The following is an 18984-nucleotide window of genomic DNA, read 5'->3' on the forward strand; positions in this document are numbered from 1 at the left end:
CTTGCTAGTTTTTGTTTTAGCATTAGAAGCTGATGGGGTCTCAGAAGAACTGGAGCTTCAGTGAATGATTCTTAGCTGCTACTTTCTCTGGAATTTCTAGTGACTTTTTTTTCCCCTCCAGTATTTGGGAACTACATGTAAGAATCTGTGTCAAATTTGCCTTTTTCTCACAAGGGGTGTGTTTATGGGATGTTATTATATAGGAACAATTCATTAGTAATTGTTACTGTACCCATTATTTGGTTAAGTTATCCAATAGTTCAGTTATTCTAACTTTGTTTAAATAAATTGCATTTTGCTGAAATTTAAAATACTTCAACCAGTTGCATCACATCTGGAACAGACACTTCACATCTGCTTGAAAATAAGAAAAAGTTAGGGTCTAGGCTACTTTCTAAAAATATTTTGAGGGGGTCTAGTCTGGACCATAAGAATTTTCAAAATGCATAATAAACTATAATCCCATTAGTCTCAAAAGCATAATACACAAGCACAGAGAATTCCCTTCTCTTAGCACTTTTACTTATCGGTTGTTTCAATTCCTGATTCAGATGATCTGCTCGCCTCTTCCTTGGGCCTTTGTAAGCTGCTTTGGCTTTCTCAGCTTTACATTACCCCATCAATGTTTTAAACAAGCACTTCTAGAACTTTTAATCTAAACTAGTGACAGTTACGTAGCTTATTTTTTAACAATTCTAAAACTATCCTCTTGCGCTAGAAGCAAATGATTCACATGTACAACTTCAGCCAAGGCTTCTGCAAATTTGCCAAACAGACTAGAAGGCTTTCCGAGCTATTGGAATTCTGCATGAGCTAAATAAGACAAAATTTCCAGAACCTGCCAAATAAAACCGAACACATAACTATTTTTTTTATTTGCTTGTTAAAATACAGCCAATTAAAAGTAAGATTCCATTACGCACTAAAAGATCATTCTGCAATAGTGGGTTTTCAAGTTAATAACCATAACTACAAAAACATTTTGAAATGAGTTTAAAAAAAAAATCACACAACACCGGGTTATAGTCCAACAGGCTTAATTGGAAGCACACTAGCTTTCGGAGCTAGGCTCCTTCATCAGGTGAATCACCTGACGAAGGAGCGTCGCTCCGAAAGCTAGTGTGCTTCCAATTAAACCTGTTGGACTATAACCTGGTGTTGTGTGATTTTTAACTTTGTACACCCCAGTCCAACACTGGCATCTCCGAATCATTTGAAATGAATCATTAAACTCCTTCAAAAAACACAGACCAAACACACATGCCACATTTTCAATATCAAAACTAAAATAAATGATATTAAAATGCATATAGATCACACACTCACATCACAGTCACACGGATGAACTTGCCTCCCTCCGGAATGGTGTTATTAGCTTTCTGAAATGTGAAAATGAAGAGCCTTTTCTGTTTCAGGACAAATTTGCCTTTCACAATTGGACTGGTTTCAAAAACTAATTTATTGAATCGCACTCTTTAAATCTCAAGGGAACAGTACATCTGCCCCATTGTCTAGACCAAGAAGATGAACTATAACTAGAGTTTAAGTAAAATGGATGTTGGACTGCTGTAAATGAAATACCAAGAGAGTTTTGGAACTGAAAACAATACTGCTTTTTGGAGCAGTGAGAGAGAAAATTTGAGCCTAATAGTCTAGAGTTAAAGAAATTCTGCCTGACAACAGCACTCGGATTGCAGCTCAACCAGAGAGACAGCGAGAGAGAGAGAGACAGCGAGAGAGAGAGAGAGACACACAGAGACAGAGAGAGAGACAGCGAGAGCGAGAGCGAGAGAGAGAGAGAGACAGCGAGAGAGAATGTGAGAAAAAGCTGTCAGTGCCAGGACAGCAGGGGAGAGAAATTTCCAGTGCCTACAGTCGGAAAGCATCCATCTCCTCCTCTGTGTCTATGACACTCTTCCCCACGATGTCAATAGTGGGAAAATCAGGAAACCAAGAAAGCCAAAATGAAACAATTCTAAAGCAAGAAAAAACCTAAGTCCACTCGGTAAAAACAATGACTGCAGATGCTGGAAACCAGATTCTGGATTCGTGATGCTGGAAGAGCACAGCAGTTCAGGCAGCATCCAAGTAGCTTCGAAATCGACATTTCGGGCAAAAGCCTAAGTCCAGCTGATTAACTATTGCATTGAGGAATGACCATTATCCTACTGTAACCAGCATGTTGTCATTGCTAAAATCAACACAACAAAGAAAAAAAAAATTTGCCACCTCGTAGTGTGCACTTCTGATCAAGAATTTGTTTGCTCTGTTTACTTCATTTTTCCAGCTGTAATATGTGTTAAACTGCTTGTCTTCATGTTTTATTGCAATTAAATATGTGCATATTTGGGATTTTTGAAGAAATATAGTTCAGGATGCATAACGATAGATTGGAAACCATAGCTTTGACAAATCAGATAAAAGGGGAGCTTGTTACAATGAAGAAAGGTTTTTTCCCCTCAGTTATTGATGAAACCTGGTGTGAATTGCTTTGCCTCATTGAGGCAAATCGGTCACTTTGGTAATTTCATTGGGATTTCACACATTATACATTTCATGAAAGCCAGAGAAAAAGTGAGGCACAATTACCAGTACACGCTTCCTAGTGAGGTCATGATATAAATGATGTACCTATTCATCCATTTAACTTCAGCAGATAATGCAATAGAATCTTTACTGCAGTAAACTGGTCTCTTTCTTAAATGACACCTTTCCACAGAGTGCCCAAAGTTTTACCAAAAACAAATCAGAACAAAATTAAGAATCAAAAGATGGAAAAACATACACCTCAACTTCAGTTTCAAAAATGCTCCCTTGCAAACTCTCAATGTCCAGAGGAATCTTTTTCCCCTAACAGACTTAATACCAATCTGAGTGACACATATTTCAGGAGTTCACCTTTTTTGTTGTAATTTGCTTCTCACGGTGCCTTCCAAATCAGTTAAACACCAACAATTTGGCAGGCCAAGTGACTCATTTAATTCCAAGCTTTCGGACTTTGTTCAGCAAAGGTACCTCAAATTGTCATGATAAGAAAAGACATATTTGCATTCCCAAGATACATTATGGATGCATTCAAGAGGAAACCATCAACATAAAATAAATGAGACAGAAAGAAACATTGATATTCAAGTGATTAGATGTAGAGGAGTGGGAGGTGGTTTATATACACATCATAAACACCAGACTGAACCTATTTGTCCAAATGGCATGTCTCTGCATTGCAAATATGCTGCAATTAATCTGCCATTTCCAGGCCTGTGGTTTTGAAGCCTTGTCTTCTGTTACTAGTATAAAGTTACATCCGAATTCTAGTTAATATGATTCACCAAGTTAATTGCTCGAAATCTAAGCAAAATATAAAAGTTTGAAAGACAATAAAATTCTAGGAGTCAGGGAAAGGAAGCATTCAAGAGGATTCATTGCCCAAACCTGCTTATATCAAATTATTGATGCTTTATTTCTAAGAATTCAAGTCATAGAGATGTACAGCACTAAAACAGACTCTGTGAACCAACTCATCCATGCTGACCAGCTATCCTAAACTAATCTCGTCCCATGTGTCAGCACTTGGCCCATATTCCTGTAAACCATTCCTTTTGAATGCTGTAATTATACCAGCCTCCACCACTTCCTGTGGCAGCTCATTCCACACACACATCACCCTCTGTGTGTAAAAGTCCCTTCGGTCCCTTTTAAATGGGTCCCTTTTTAGTGGGTGGCATGGTGGCACAATGGTTAGCACTGCTGCCTCAGTGCTAGAGACCCAGGTTCAATTCCGACCTCAGGCGACTGTCTGTGTGGAGTTTGCACATTGTCCCAGCGTCTGTATGGGTTTCCTCCCACAGTCCAAAAAATGTGCAGGTCAGGTGAATTAGCCATGCTAAATTGCCTGTAGTGTTAGGTGAAGGGGTAAATATAGGGAAATGGGTCTGGGTGGGTTGCGCATCGGTGACTCAGTGTGGACTTGTTGGGCCGAAGGGCCTGTTTCCACACTGTAAGTAATCAAAAAAAATCTTTCCCCTGTCACCTTAAACCTATGCCCTCTAGTTCTGGACTCCCTCACCTCAGGGAAAAGACCTTGTCTATTTACCTTATCCATGCCCCTCATGATTTTATAAACCTCTATAACCTCACCCCTCAGTCTCCAACACTCGAGGGAAAACAGCCTGAACCTATTCAGCCTTTCCCTATACCTCAAACCTCCAACCCTGGTAACATCCTTGTATATCTTTTCTGAACCCTTTCTTACTCATAAGTGATTCACAATAAATACAGATATTAAAATATATTCTGTGCTGCACTATGGTTGATGATCACTCTTTATATATATTATAACTGAAAATTGAATAGAGCCAGCTTCAATTCAGAAACTTATTCCATGTGTAAAGGAACTTTACATCATAGAATGGTACAGTACAGATGAGCCATTTGTGCACCAGGGATTACCCCTGGCCCTTTGTTAGTACATCTATCCAAATAATAGATAGCCAAGTAGCAAAAAAGGTTTGATGAAGGCATCACTGTGGATGTGGTGTATATGGACTTTCACAAGGCATTTCATACAATACCACAGAAAAAGGAAAAGTTACGGATCATGGAATAAAAGGGTCAATAGCAACATGGATAAAAAATTGACTGAGTGACGGGAAATAAAGAGTATTAGTCAATGGATATAGTATTTTGTTTCAGGCTGGAGGCAAGTTTGTAATGGAGTTCCCCAATGGTCAGTATTGAGAGCCTCGCTTTGCTTGATATATATAAATAATCGAGATCTTGGTGTGCAGAGAGAAAAATTCAAGTGTTGCATATGTTGCAATAGTTGAAGTGAGCAAAGTGGTAGCAGATGAGATGCATTGCAAACAAGTTGGATGTGATGCATTTTGGTCAGAAGAACAGGAAGAAAATATGAATTTCCTTTTCAAAAATTGCTAAGAAATTATGAAAAGGGGGTACAAGACCTTAGTGTTCTTGACTTTATAAATAGGAATATTGAGTACAAGAACAAGGTGATCATGTTGAACTTATAAAAGACACTTGTTCAAACTCAACTGGGAGTATGGTGCACAGGTTTGGGCACCACATTAAAAGGAAAGATGTGAACACATTAGAGAGTCTGTAAAAGAATGCTATGAACAAAGAATATCAGTTATAATGATAAGTTGAAGAAGTTGGGTCTGTTCTATTTAAAGAAAATAAAAGGATAAGAGAAGATCTCAAAGGTTTTCGAAATCATGAGTGTTCTGGATAGAGCAGATAAGGAGAAATTGTTTCTGTTCGTAAAAGGAACAAGAAAGCATAGATTTGAAATGATCTGTAAGATAAGCAAAGGAAAGAGAGGAAAACCCTTTGCTCTCAGCAAGTAGTGAGGGTCTACAATCTCTTGACACATGGTAGATTCAATTGAAGCCTTCAAGAGAGCATTGCATGATTTTTTGGATAGAAAGAGTATGCAAGGCTATGTGGAAAAGCAGGAGATTGGCTTCAGATAATGATTGCTGCTGAAAATGTGTTGCTAGAAAAGCGCAGCAGGTCAGGCAGCATCCAAGGAGCAGGAGAATTAACGTATCCGGCATGAGCCCTTCTTCAGGAATGAGGAAAGTGTGCCTAGTGGGTTAAGATAAAAGGTATGGAGGAGGGACTTGGGGGAGGGGCATTGGAAATGCGATAGGTGGAAGGAGGTTAAGGTAAGGGTGATAGGCCGGAGTGAGGGTCGGGGCGGAGAGGTCAGGAAGAAGATTGCAGGTTAGGAAGGTGGTGCTGAGTTCGAGGGTTGGGACTGAGACAAGGTGGGGGGTGGTGGGGGAGGGGGGGGGGGGGGGGCGGAAGGGGAATGAGGAAACTGGAGAAGTCTGAGTTCATCCCTTGTGGTTGGAGGGTTCCTAGTCCATCTTCCGCAGCTACACTGGCACCAACCCCCACCTTTTCCTCCACTACATTGATGACTGTATCGGCACTGACTCGTGCTCCCATGAGGAAGTTGAACAGTTCATCCATTTTACCAATACCTTCCACCCAGACTTCAAACTTACCTGGACCGTCTCAGACTCCTCCCTCCCCTTCCTAGACCTCTCCATTTCTATCTCGGGCGACCGAATCAACATGGACATTTACTATAAACCGACCGACTCCCACAACTACCTTCACTACACCTCCCACCCTGCCCCCTGTAAAAATGCCATCCCATATTCCCAATTCCTTCATCTCTGCTGCATCTGCTCCCAGGAGGACGAGTTCCAATACCGTACAATCCAGATGGCCTCCTTCTTCAAAGACCGCTCCCAGACGTGATCGACGATGCTCTCCACTGCATCTCCTCCACTTCCCGCTCCTCTGCCCTTGAGCCCCGCCCCTCCAATCGCTACCAGGACAGAACCCCACTGGTCCTGACCTACCACCCCACCAACCTCCATTCACATCGTATCATCCGTCATCATTTCCGCCACCTCCAAACAGACCACACTACCAGGGATATATTTCCCTCCCCTATCAGTGTTCCGAAAAGACCACTCCCTCCGTGACTCCCGCATCAGGTCCATGCCCCCCACCAACCCAACCTCCACTCCCGACACCTTCCACTGCAACCGCAAAAAATGCAAAACTTGTGCCCACACCTCCCCCCTTACTTCCCTCCGAGGCTCAAAGGGATCCTTCCATATCCGCCACAAATTCACCTGCACCTCCACACACGTCATTTACTGCATCCGCTGCACCCGATGTGGCCTCCTCTATATTGGGGAAACAGGCCGCCTACTTGAGAAACATTTCAGAGAACACCTCTGGGACAACCGCACCAACTAACCCAACCGCCCCGTGGCTCAACACTTCAACTCCCCCTCCCACTGCACCAAGGACATGCAGATCCTTGGACTCCTCCATCGCCAGACCATAGCAACACGACGGCTAGAGGGAGAGTGCCTCATCTTCCGCCTAGGAACCCTCCAACCACAAGGGATAAACTCAGATTTCCCCAGTTTCCTCATTTCCCCTCCCCCTACCTTGTCTCAGTCCCAACCCTCGAACTCAGCACCACCTTCCTAACCTGCAATCTTCTTCCTGACCTCTCCGCCCCCACCCCCACTCCAGCCTATCACCCTCACCTTAACCTCCTTCCACCTATCGCATTTCCAACACCCCTCCCCCAAGTCCCTCCTGCCTACCTTTTATCTTAGCCTGCTTGGCACACTTTCCTCATTCTTGAAGAAGGGCTTATGCCCAAAACGTTGATTCTCCTGCTCCTTGGATGCTGCTTGACCTGCTGCACTTTTCCAGCAACACATTTTCAGCTCTGATCTCCAGCATCTGCAGTCCTCACTTTCACCAATCAGATAATGATTGTCATTTAATGAGCTGGTGCGGACACGATGGCCCCAATTGTGCTGTTACATTTTAATGATTAATCCCACATCCCTGTCCTTTCCCCATAGCCATTTGAATCATTTCCCTTTAAACATGAGTCCAATTCTCTGTGCAATGTTATTTCTGAATCTATTCCTATTATCCCTTAAGGTATTCAAGATCACAAACAAAATCCCAATTTAAACAAAAATGTAGATTCATGGCCATGTTTCAGTTTTGCCAATCACCTGAAATCTGTGCTTTCTTCCTCCGAGAACAGGTTCCCCTCACTTATTCTATTGTAACATGTTATGATTTTTAACATGACTGTTATATCTCCTCTGAACCTTATTAGTTTTAAACTGAAAGATCTCAACCTCTGGTTTCTATGGTACATAATTTGCTTAGCTGGTGCAATTTTGCTATATTTCTTCCACCAGTGCCAAGCACTTAACATCTTTTGTGAAATGTGGCAGCTGGAATTGTTTAGAGCTTAAATGCTGTCGCCTGGGCCATTACATAGATCAGAGAGCCTGAGGGGTAGAAAGCCCACCACCTTCCTGTCACCATGCAATTAAGTCTAAAAGCAGAGGCTAATGGGCAGCCCTCCTATTCATTAGGGTACGTTAGGAAATCAGGTGCTCAGTGGTTCATTCTGGTTCTCAGCCCAGACCCACTGATGTTCAATCAGCAGCAAGCATGTCATGAGTGGAGAGTGCTCATCAAACCATAACACATTGGTTTGCTGTCGACGTTTTGGAGGAAGATGGTACACAAAACAGAAACATATCGGCACTGAAACATTAATTCAGTTTCTCTCTTCACAAGCTCTGCTAGACCTGCCCAGTTTCTCCAAACTTTGTTTTTATGTTAGGACCAGTACTCATCTTGGACAGGCCAAGAACAATGAATATAATTTTGCTTGAAATCATATATCTCTCACAAAGGGATTAAGAGGGGCAAAAAATAACTCTAACATGCCAATTTAGAGATTTGAGTTTGCATTCTGATTATGGGATGAAGAACAATAACAATACTTTGACAGAGTCATAAGATGTACTGCACTCCAAAAGAAGAGATAATGACAATGATCATCAAAATGTCCATTCCTAGCAACCCTTGTATTTAATGATTTACTAAGCTATTTGGAGCTTAATCTAGATAACTGTGATGCCTTAAGTTTTGGAAAGTCAAATCAAGGTGGGAGTTTCATGGTGAATCGTAGGGCCTTAAGGAGTGCAGTGGAACAGAGGGACCTTGGAGTTCAGGTGCATGGTTCTCTGAAAATGGAGTCACAGGTAGACAGGGCAGTGAAGGAGGATTTTGGCACACTGGTCTTCATCAGTTTGGGAACTGAGTATAGATGTTGGGAAGTTATGTGCGTTGTACAGAACATTGGTGAAGCCACAGTTGGAGTATTGTGTTCAGTTTTGGTCACCTTGCTATAGGAAGGATGTTATTAAAACTGGAAAGAGAGAGAGAGTGCAGAAGAAATTTACAAGGATGTTGCCAGGACTCAAGAGTCTGAGTTATAGGGAGAGGTTGGACAAGCTAGGACATTTTTCTTTAAAGATTGAGGGGGAATCTTGTAGAAGTGTATAAAATCAAGGTTAGGGTGAATGCACTCAGTCTTTTTCCCAGGGTTGGGGAAATCAAGGACTGGAGGGCATCAGTTTAAAGTTAGAAGAGGGAAGATAAAAAGAGAATCTGAGGGGCAACTTTTTTTGTGGTAAGCATATGGAATGAGCTGCCAGCAGAAGTGGTTGAGGAGGGTACATTAACAACGTTTAAAAGGCATTTGGACAAATACATGGATAGGAAAGGTTTAGAAGGAGATGGGGTTAGCATCAGTGGATATTTTGGCCGGCGTGGACCAGTTTGGGCCAAAGGGCCTGTTTCCATCCTGTACGACTCTATGACTATGACTCAGCTTTACGGAGGGAGGAAGAGGAGTTACTCACCAGAACATTCCCAGCCTTGGTCTTGCAGCCATTGTATTTCTATGGCAAGTCCAATGAGTTTCTGGTCAAGGTAATCTCCAGAATATTGTTAGTGGAGGATTCAGTGACAGTAGCACCATTGAACCTCAAGAGGCAGTCGTTAGATTGTCTCTTATTACAGATGGACATTTGCCTGGCAAATTTGTCTAACTAGTCAATATTGGTACTCACCCTTCACTTAAGTACCATTCCTGCCCCACATTTTTTATAAAATTCCCATTATTTCCATACTCGTGCAAGTGAGCTTCTGTAAAACAAACTTCATGTTTGTGAGTCTTACAGGCAACAATTGTATTTATTGTCCATTTTTAGCAATCTTTATATCTAATGGGTAACCTTGCCATTTCAGAAGACAGTTAAGCCATTTCTGAAGAAGGTCTTATGCCCGAAACATCGATTCTCCTCGGATGCAGCCTGGCCTGCTGTGTTTTTCCAGCATCACATTTTTCAACAGAAGACAGTTAAGGTTAAAGGATGGCAGACTTTTTCCTCCCCTATAAGAATGGACATTAGTGAACGAGATGAATTTTTAAACAATGGTAATTTCATAGACAGCATTACTCAGATGAGCTTTCAATTCCTGATTTTAATTTCACTAGCTGAATTCAAATGTCAGTGAATCATTGTGGAATTTGAACAATTCTCAGGCCATTAATTTGAGCTTCTCAATACTAGTCCAGTGAGGATACCATTCCACCATTACCTCCCTCTCAAAGAGGACAGCTGGGTTCACTCCAAATTTTATTTTTTTTAATATATAACATACAGATAACGTATCATAGATTATCTTATTAAATAAGCATAGCATTTCAAAATAGATTGCAGTACACACACACACAGAGTATTTATGTACCGCAAGACCAATATTTTTCTGTTGTTAGAGCAGAGTAATCATGAATAAAACTTGAATAGATCTAACAAAATGGAGATCCTCATCAGCTGCAGTTCTAAGGTACTGTAAGGTTATACCTGGCTGATCAAAATCCACTGTATTTTCAGATCCCCGATGCAGAAGATTGCTATCTACTGCACTCATGTCTGACAGATTACAGTCCCATAATATAGCAGGGTCTATTTCCCATTGTGCAGAGACACATATTAAGTTTCAAATATGATGTCCTACGATACAAGACAACCTAATCTTATGCATATAAAATTATTCAGCTGAATTCTGTGATCCAAACTAGTATTTATAGACTCTTTAATGTAATGAAACACTTTGCCTGGAGTGCTATGAAGCACTAGTGCTAAATTGAAAGTAGTGAGTTTTAAAGAACATTAAAGAGAAGTAAAGGAACGGAGACTTTTTGAGTGAGAACTCCAGAGTTCTTCATCGTAATGCAAATTGTAGTATATTTTGGATATTTGTATTGTTACAGTTCCTAAGTGCAAGCACATGAAGGTTTACTTACAAAGTATCCCCCATTGGCTGTGGGGATGTTAATGGCAAATTATAATACTGCAGATCAAAGTTTATTTTAATTTTAAATCCTTTCATAGTAAAATCAACAGTGATTATTTCTGGTGTGAAACCATTTCCCACCCCCCACTCCGACCACCACCACTAACCCCGGCTCCCCCCTCCCCCAAGGTAATGTTATGCATCAGTCTGTTTACAAGCTTCAGTTCACTCGTTCTTCACAATTGGTGACATTACAATGAAAAGAGGCAGCCATAGCAGGGAAATAAACTTGCATTGAAGCACTGACAGCCATTCAATGCTACTGATATATATGTATATGTGAACACCTTTGGTTTTCAGTATACGATATAGCTTCAGGTATTCAGTTGAGTTTGTTAGTGAAACTCTCCTGGGATTTGTAGAAATAATTCCAAGTTATTTTTAATAGGCAACATGATTCTGTTTGCTCATGGACAAATCAAAAAACATGACACCCACATGAAAACAAGTAAAAATGTCGAGAACAGTAACTTGTGGTGGTAAAGGTATTTCACTGCCTGTAATATTAGCGTGTTGGACTTCCTGTTCTGTATCAATACTTTGGCATCCCCTAGAGGCCATTTTACTATTGAATGCAGGAGAAGGGCACTATGTACACCTGCTGGAGAGTCACCTGCAGTGCACTCAAATGTCTGAACTGCCTTCCAGTATTCAGAGATGGAAGTGAAGCCAGAGATCAAGATCTGCATTTTATAGAAATGGTGTGTTCATTCAGACACCACATAAATAACCCATTCATTAACAGTGATGCAGAAGGGTGAGTGATGAGGGAAATTAAATTTACATTTGAACATTCACATATGCTTTTCATAAAAATTGCTCACAGACAATCTGAAAAACATTTACTGATAATTCCACTGGAAATTCAAATCCCTATCTGACATATATTGCAGTCTTCTTTTGTTTTTGTCCACGTTTAGCACTAGTATCAGCTATGACTCAGTCAAAGACACTATGTTAGCATCAGCAGGTTGTGTGCTTATGCCTCATATTTGAATATAAATTCTAAGTTTGAAGCATTTCTCCCACTTCTTTTCTCGATGATTTTAATTGCTCCATTATTAAGTGCCATGCCTGGAAGCTGAAATTCCATAGCACTTTCCTTCCCATTTCCTCCTTTAAGACTGCCCAATAAGGGTTCGTGTAACACATTAAGAGGGCTGAGTTCAAGCTCTACTACTCAGAGGTGTGTAGTTGCAAATCTGAACTGGAAAGTATCTCTAATTATCCACTGCCAAACATTTTAATTGGTCTCCTAATACCTTTATTACATTGATGAGAACTTTTGTTTGACAAGTCCCTGTGAAAGGACATATTACTATATTGAAAGGGCTACATAAATGCAAGTTGTAGTCATCTCTAGCATCTCCTTTTGTTGGAGCTGTCTTCCTGTAAAATATTGCATGAGAGTGAGTGAGTGAGTGAGTTAGTTCCCTGATGTCCTAAAAAAAATCTGAACACTTCAATCACTGTCAATGTAATGGATTATCTCCATAGAATCCCTACAGTGTGGAAACAGGCCCTTTGGCCCAACAAGTCCACACTGACCGTCCGAAGAGTAACCCACCCAGACCCATTCCCCTACCCTATCACTCTACATTTACCCCTGATTAATGCACCTAACCTACATATTCCTGAACACTATGGGCAATTTAACATGGCCAATCCACCCTAACCTGCACCTTTTAACTTGGATTGTGGGAGGAAACCAGAAAAACAGATACGGGGTGAATGCGCAAACTCCACCCAGACACAGCCGCCCAAGGCTGGAATAGAACCCACGTCCCTAGCACTGTGAGGCAGCAGCACTAACCACTCGAGCCACCATGCCACCCCAGTCAGAGGTGGCAGTGGTGAGATCACAAACAAATTCATTCAATCACTATGAAACTATACATAGTCCCTTGCTGTGCACACATCAGATGCTATGCTCCCTGCAATGATGACGGCACTACAACAAAAGACACATTTAATGAAAAGCACTGAGACATTGAGGTCAAGAATGACATTAGTTACATACAACTAATGGAAATAAAAGTTCATAGTCAGATGTACAGCATGGAAACAGACCCTTCGGTCCAACCTGTCCATGCCGACCAGATATCCCAACCCAATCTAGTCCCACCTGCCAGCACCCGGCCCATATCCCTCCAAACTTCCTATTCATATACCCATACAAATGCCTTTTAAATGTTGCAATTGTACCAGCCTCCACAAGTTCCTCTGGCAGCTCATTCCGTACACGTATCACCCTCGGTGTGAAAAAGTTGCCCCGTAGGTCTCTTTTATATCTTTCCCATCTCACCCTAACCTATGCCCTCTAGTTCTGGACTCCCACACGCCAGGGAAAAGACTTTGCCTATTTATCCTATCCATGCCCCTCAATTTTGTAAACCTCTATAAAGGTCACCCCTCAGCCTCCAACGCTCCAGGGAAAGCAGGCCAGCCTGTTCAGCTTCGCCCGATAGCTCAAATCCTCCAACCCTGGCAACATCCTTGGAAATCTTTCCTGAACCCTTTCAAGTTTCACAACATCTTTCCGATAGGAAGGAGACCAGAATTGCACACTATATTCCAATAGTGGCCTAACCAATGTCCTGTACAGCCGCAACATGACCTCCCAACTCCTGTACTCAATACTCTGTTGTTTGTAAAAAGAATACAATCTTTTTGAGTTGATAAATACTTAGCCCATTTTGATGAAACCTTCATGTCAGTGAAGCATCAACTATTATCAACATCCTGGGGGTTACCATTGACCAGAAACTCAACTGGACTTGCCATATTAACACACTGGCTATAAGAGAAGATCAGAGGCTAGGAATACTGCAGTATCTAACTCACCACCTGACTCCCCAGAGGTTATCATCTAAGGCACAAGTCAACAGGGATACTCCCCATTTGTCTAGATGGGTGGATCTTCAACAGCAGTCAAGAAGCATGACACCATCCTGAACAAAGCAGCACATTTGATTGACACCACATCCACAAGCATTTACTCCCTCCACTGTTGATGCTCAGTATCAGCAATATGTACTATCTTCAAGGTGCACTGCAGGAATTCACCAAAGCTCATTGGGCAGCACCTTCCAAACCCACAACCAATTCCATCTAAAGGACAAGAGCAGTAGATACATGAGAACACCACGACTTCCAATTGCCCTCCAAGCCACTCCTGTCACCATTCCTTCACAGTTGATGGGTCAAAATCCTGGAATTCCTTCCCTAACAGCATTGTGGGTCAACCTACAACACAATATACTGCCTTCTTGAACTGCTGCAGTCAATGTTACTGTCAAAGACAACAAATGCTGGCCAGCCAGCAATGCCCATGTCCCATAATAAATAATTGTATAATTTGGAAATCTGGACAAACATTTCTGCACACAGCCACATAAATGCACTGTAGTGAGCCATAATGAGTTTCAGAAACTGAGGGAGAACTCCAATACACCAGAGTTGTTAAAGGACACAAGCATTGTGGCCAAAGATGACGACCAACTAGCTGGGTTCAGCTTTCCATACAGAGCCGAGAAATCATAAAATGGTGCGGGCTGCTCATTTGTGCTCAATGTCAAAACTACTTTCAGAATTAAGTTGCTGAACCAAATCAAGAAAGTAAATAAAGCTGGCAGCAAAATATTGTTCCATCCTTCCTTTCTGGTGATCCATTCCACTAGTCTCTTCAAACATCCTGCAATGACATTGCCCTCATATAGCGCAAGAGTCCTCATTCACATTCATGTCTCCCATGAATAAGAAAGGAGCTGATCATAGGAATTCAATGTTGACAGAGACACTGGACTCTGTCAGTGACAATCACACGTTGTATGCCTTGGAGAGATCCTCATGTCCACAGCTCTGAACCCAAAAAAAAATTGCATTATTTATTGGGGCCAGATCAAAAAATTTTATTCATTCAATAGTATGGAATTCACTAACTGGGCCATCATTAATCATCCATCTCTTGTTTCCCTTGAGAAGGTGATGAACTGACTTCTTGAATTGTTGTATTCTCTGTGGTATTGTTAAAAGGGAGGAGTCCCCAGGATTTTGACCCAGAAACAATGAAGAAAGGTGATATATTTCCAAGTCAGGACGGTGAGTGACTTGGGACAGAGGAGGGGTGGGGAGGGACCTTGAAGGTGGCAGTGTTCCCATGTATCTGCTGCCCCTGGTTCTTCTAACTGGAAATGGTCATGGATTTGGAAGGTGCTATCTGAGGAGCCTTGGTGAATCTCTGCAGTGCATCTTGTAGATGTACTTGAATGGCGTTTTAAGATGATATGAAGAGAATAAATAGATATATACATTGGGAGTTTTAATCAATTTTACTGAAATCTGTAGGAATGTAGTCTACTGGAGTTTAAATGTTGGCTGTAGCTGATCAAAAGAAGCCAGTAAAGGAACAGATTTGAATTAGCGAGTGTGACGTATACAAAAATACAGCTAACAGCAATTTGTGGATCAGACCTTCAGTGATACCTAGGACTGAGTGGGGAATTTTAATGTTTGAGTTTTAAACTGAACATTTGGAGTGAAAGGGAATTAGAATATTTCGGCTGTTTATTTTTGACCTGCACAGACATAGAGGGACTTTTTGTGTGTTGAAGGTGTTGATGAATCTCAATGTAGTACTGACACACCTGAAGTGGCACAGCAGACCCGATAGGGCAGCAAGGCAAAAGTGGGGACTGCAGATGCTGGGGATTAGAGTGGCGAGTTGTGGTGCTGGAAAAGCACAGCAGGCCAGGCAATATCCGAGGAGCAGGAGAATCAACGTTTCATGCAAAAGCCCTTCATCAGGAATGAGGCTGGGAGCCTCGGGGTGGAGATATAAATGGGAATGGGGTGGCGCAGTAGCTGAGAGTGCATTAGATAGATGGAGGTGGAGGTGAAGATGATAGGTCGGAGAGGAGGGTGGAGCAGATAAGTGGGAAGGAAGTTTGGCAGGTAGGACAGGCCATGAGGGTGGAGAGAGAGTCACCTAGGTCTTTGTAGAGAGACAGCTATCTGCTCCACCCTCCCCTCACACCTATCACCTTCACCCCCACCCACCTCTCACACTCAGCTACCTTCCTCCCAACCCCACCCCCTTCCCATTCATCTCCCCACCCCCGAGGTTCCCATCCTCATCCCTGACTAAAGGGCTTTTGCCGGAAACCTCGATTCTCCTGCTCCTCGGATGCTGCCTGACCTGCTGTGCTTTTCCAGCGTCCCACTCTACTTGACATGAAGCTCCGAACCAAGCAGTGCATCTGGTCTGAGGCGGAGCTGGGAAGAGGGCTGGATTCCGGATTGGTTTTTTTTGCAGCCTGGTGAAGCTTCATTTTTTTTAAAAAAAATCATTTCCCCAATGAATTCCTATCGGCCCACGGTCACCATAAAGTGCATTGTGCAAAGCACAACGTTAGATCTCATCGTGTGGAGAGCGACAGCGAGTCAGTTTGGCACGTAGATCAATCAATCCTTAAACTTTCCCTGAAAACCGTCCGTAGTGTTATTGCGAGAGAGAAAAAAAACGAAATGTGCAAGTTATGTCAAGATGGGGGGGCGTGGGGGGAAAGAGTTTGGGAGGCGATTATATTGAGCGATAAGCCCTAATGCCTCCATGCTGGTGTTTAAAAATCACTCGTTTAGACGTGGCTCAGATCTCGCTGTCTCGGAATCACAGATGATCCCGAGTTCAGAAAAGTGACAGAGAGAACCTGGCTGCAGTCGATCGGGTTTCCCAACATTCTGATGTAGACAGCGGCTCCACTGTATGAAGCAACTGAGAGTCGGCTAACTGCGGTTCCCTGGTCGAGTTCAGTCTCACGGATTGATCAGGTTCTCGCTGATGGACAAAGGCACTGATTTCTGTCAAATCCTGTCGGAGCTATCTTACGGGCTTTAAAATATAAAGGAAACACGTCTCTATTACCGGCATCTCCAAGTCAGGGCTGCAGCCGAGTTGCAATGCATTGGTGATTAGAATTGCTGTAAACCTTAGGGGGAATTATTATGTCAAACAAGGTGAAGTTGGAGAGGCCCCAGAAATTTTTTTTTAAAAGGTGGAAATTGCTGCATTTCCCCAGCTCTAAAATTTAAAGAATCGGTAAGCGGAGGGTGAAAATGCAGTGTTTTAGCAACTCCACTGAACTGCACAAAGTTGGGTCATTTTCCTCTCTCTCTCTGAGAGAAGTAAAGAGCGAAGTGATTTCTTTACTGAAAGAGAAACGCGGCGGCAGTGCTAGGTTTACGGAACATGGGTTTAGTTCGATAATCACGCCATTAAGTTACGCCGACGGTGGGCTCTAAACACGTGGGCGTCTTACCAATTTCCTGGGAATTTCGAGCGCGGAGGCGTTGCTGTGGGTTTGCGAAGATTAGAAACGAAGTGCCCTCCCGTCGGTGTTTCACCAGCCGGTGCTGGATTCTCGGGCTCCAGCGCACGATTTTCCAAACGGGCTGCGACCTTGGGCGATGGGCGAACGCGTCTGTCCGCACATTTCACAGCGAAACCGCCTCCTCTTCATTCCCAGCTGCAAGCGTTCAACTCTGTCCTCTCTCTCTCTGCGCGCACACACACACACACACACACACTGATGCTGCTGAGTTCCCTCTCCAGCAATTTTTGGGGTGGGGGAAAGCGAAGGAGGGTTTCTTCCAGACTTGCAGCACTCCCCCCCACCCCCAACCTTGCAGCTCTTGGTTTTATTCCAGCTTCTGCCTGTCACTTCATTGTCGGCCGTTCGGGCGCTCCATTCGCGGCTAGCAACCAAAGGGGAAGGGAGAGAATCGGAGGAGGGGGGAGTTCCACTCACTCAAAGGTCTGAGCAGTGGCTGGGACAATCCTTGGATTGCCCACTTCGCGCCCCAACATCCTGCCTCTCACCATAATACCCATTCAAACTGTTTCTAAAAATAAATAAATAAATTCCTGGGGAGTTTTGCAAGAGCTGCTCAGCGGATCGCTATTTGGATTTGCCTCTGATCTGACAAATCTTTCCTCTCCCCTAAGCGTCAGCTAAATTGCAACGACCAAACTGCTGGGTTGCCGACAGTTTCCCTCTGTTTTCGTTTCTGTCAACTCTCGCCAGCTTCTCCCACATGGTGAATTTCTGAACTGCACCGTTCAAAATCCAACCTTTCAGTTTGTCCGGGTCCTCTCTCTCTCTGAAAGGACTCAAGTGTCTAAAGCGCGCACATACACAGTCCTCCACTATTTCTCCACGAGCCGAGCTCCAAAAAGATGCAAAGACAAAACGACTCAAAGCTACTGCAATAGCTGTTGCTGCGCGCCGACTAGTCACAGGCACCCTCCTTGTTCCATCACACACTTTAAAACAATAAATAAATAAATCCCCTCCCTCTTGTCTCAGATTCAGGGAAAGCGTAACTAACCCACAGCCACAAGAGAGAGAGAGAGAGAGAAAGCGTACCTGTTTAAGCAGTAATTTGTCTACCCCGTTAACATTCAGCAACACCATCACCGCCGCCTACTGGGGACTTGCTGCACACACTCTGCACCAGGGTCAAATTGCAGTGCTCACTTCTCTGCATCCTGGAAGCAGTCATCATTAAAGTGATATTTTTGGAAAGGTACATGCATGGGAATGAGTTCACTCCCCCCCCCCCCCCCCATTCACGATGCATCGGGCACTTCTTATTTCTCTCCCGCTTTATTTTAATCGCAAAATTACGAATGAGTGCTTAATTCAGGCATACAGGTGCAAGTCTCAAAAAGCAAGCATATTAATAAAGGCTGTGTGGAATTAAATGCCATATTGGGGTCATTGATAGTTTTTGAGATGGCGTTAGGGGGTTTCGGAAACGGTACGGAACTACTACACGCGATTAAGTTTTTTTTTTAATTTTAAAAAATGATCCAAACTTGGAAGCTGTGAGTGTAACCGTACAGCAGAAATCAACTGGTCACGGTGATCAGGGACAAACTTGCCGGATTGCCGTTTCAGTTTCAATGTAACCCTTTTCACCCTCGATTTAACCCTTTCACCCTATCAGGCTCCCCTTATTTGTTAGGGAGTAATGGGAACGTCATGGCCCGGAGATCAGAGAAAAAAAATTAACAGCATGAAAAACGTGGTTAGTGTTACACTGTGTGGGATTTTGCTAAGTGGTTACAGGATATCTCTGTGTACAGCTGGCTTGTTCGTAAAACAAAAATGCGTAGATACGATA

General features: G+C 42.9%; 1 protein-coding gene across 2 annotated transcripts in view; it reads right to left on the reverse strand.

The window, feature by feature from the left end:
* The window catches only part of il1rapl2 (interleukin 1 receptor accessory protein-like 2), a 1030579-nt gene extending 1012302 nt beyond the window's left edge, over positions 1–18277 (reverse strand). The window contains exon 1 of one of the 2 annotated variants that reach the window (XM_072595577.1): positions 18225–18277. The gene's annotated coding sequence lies outside the window, so the exon portion shown is untranslated. Of the gene's footprint in view, positions 1–17117; positions 18173–18224 lie in introns of those variants that run through there. The other variant, XM_072595576.1, reaches the window with a different exon arrangement.
* Positions 18278–18984: the final 707 nt, after the last annotated feature.

Source organism: Chiloscyllium punctatum, chromosome 25 (genome assembly GCF_047496795.1).
Source record: "Chiloscyllium punctatum isolate Juve2018m chromosome 25, sChiPun1.3, whole genome shotgun sequence".
Classification (NCBI taxonomy): Eukaryota; Metazoa; Chordata; class Chondrichthyes; order Orectolobiformes; family Hemiscylliidae; genus Chiloscyllium; species Chiloscyllium punctatum.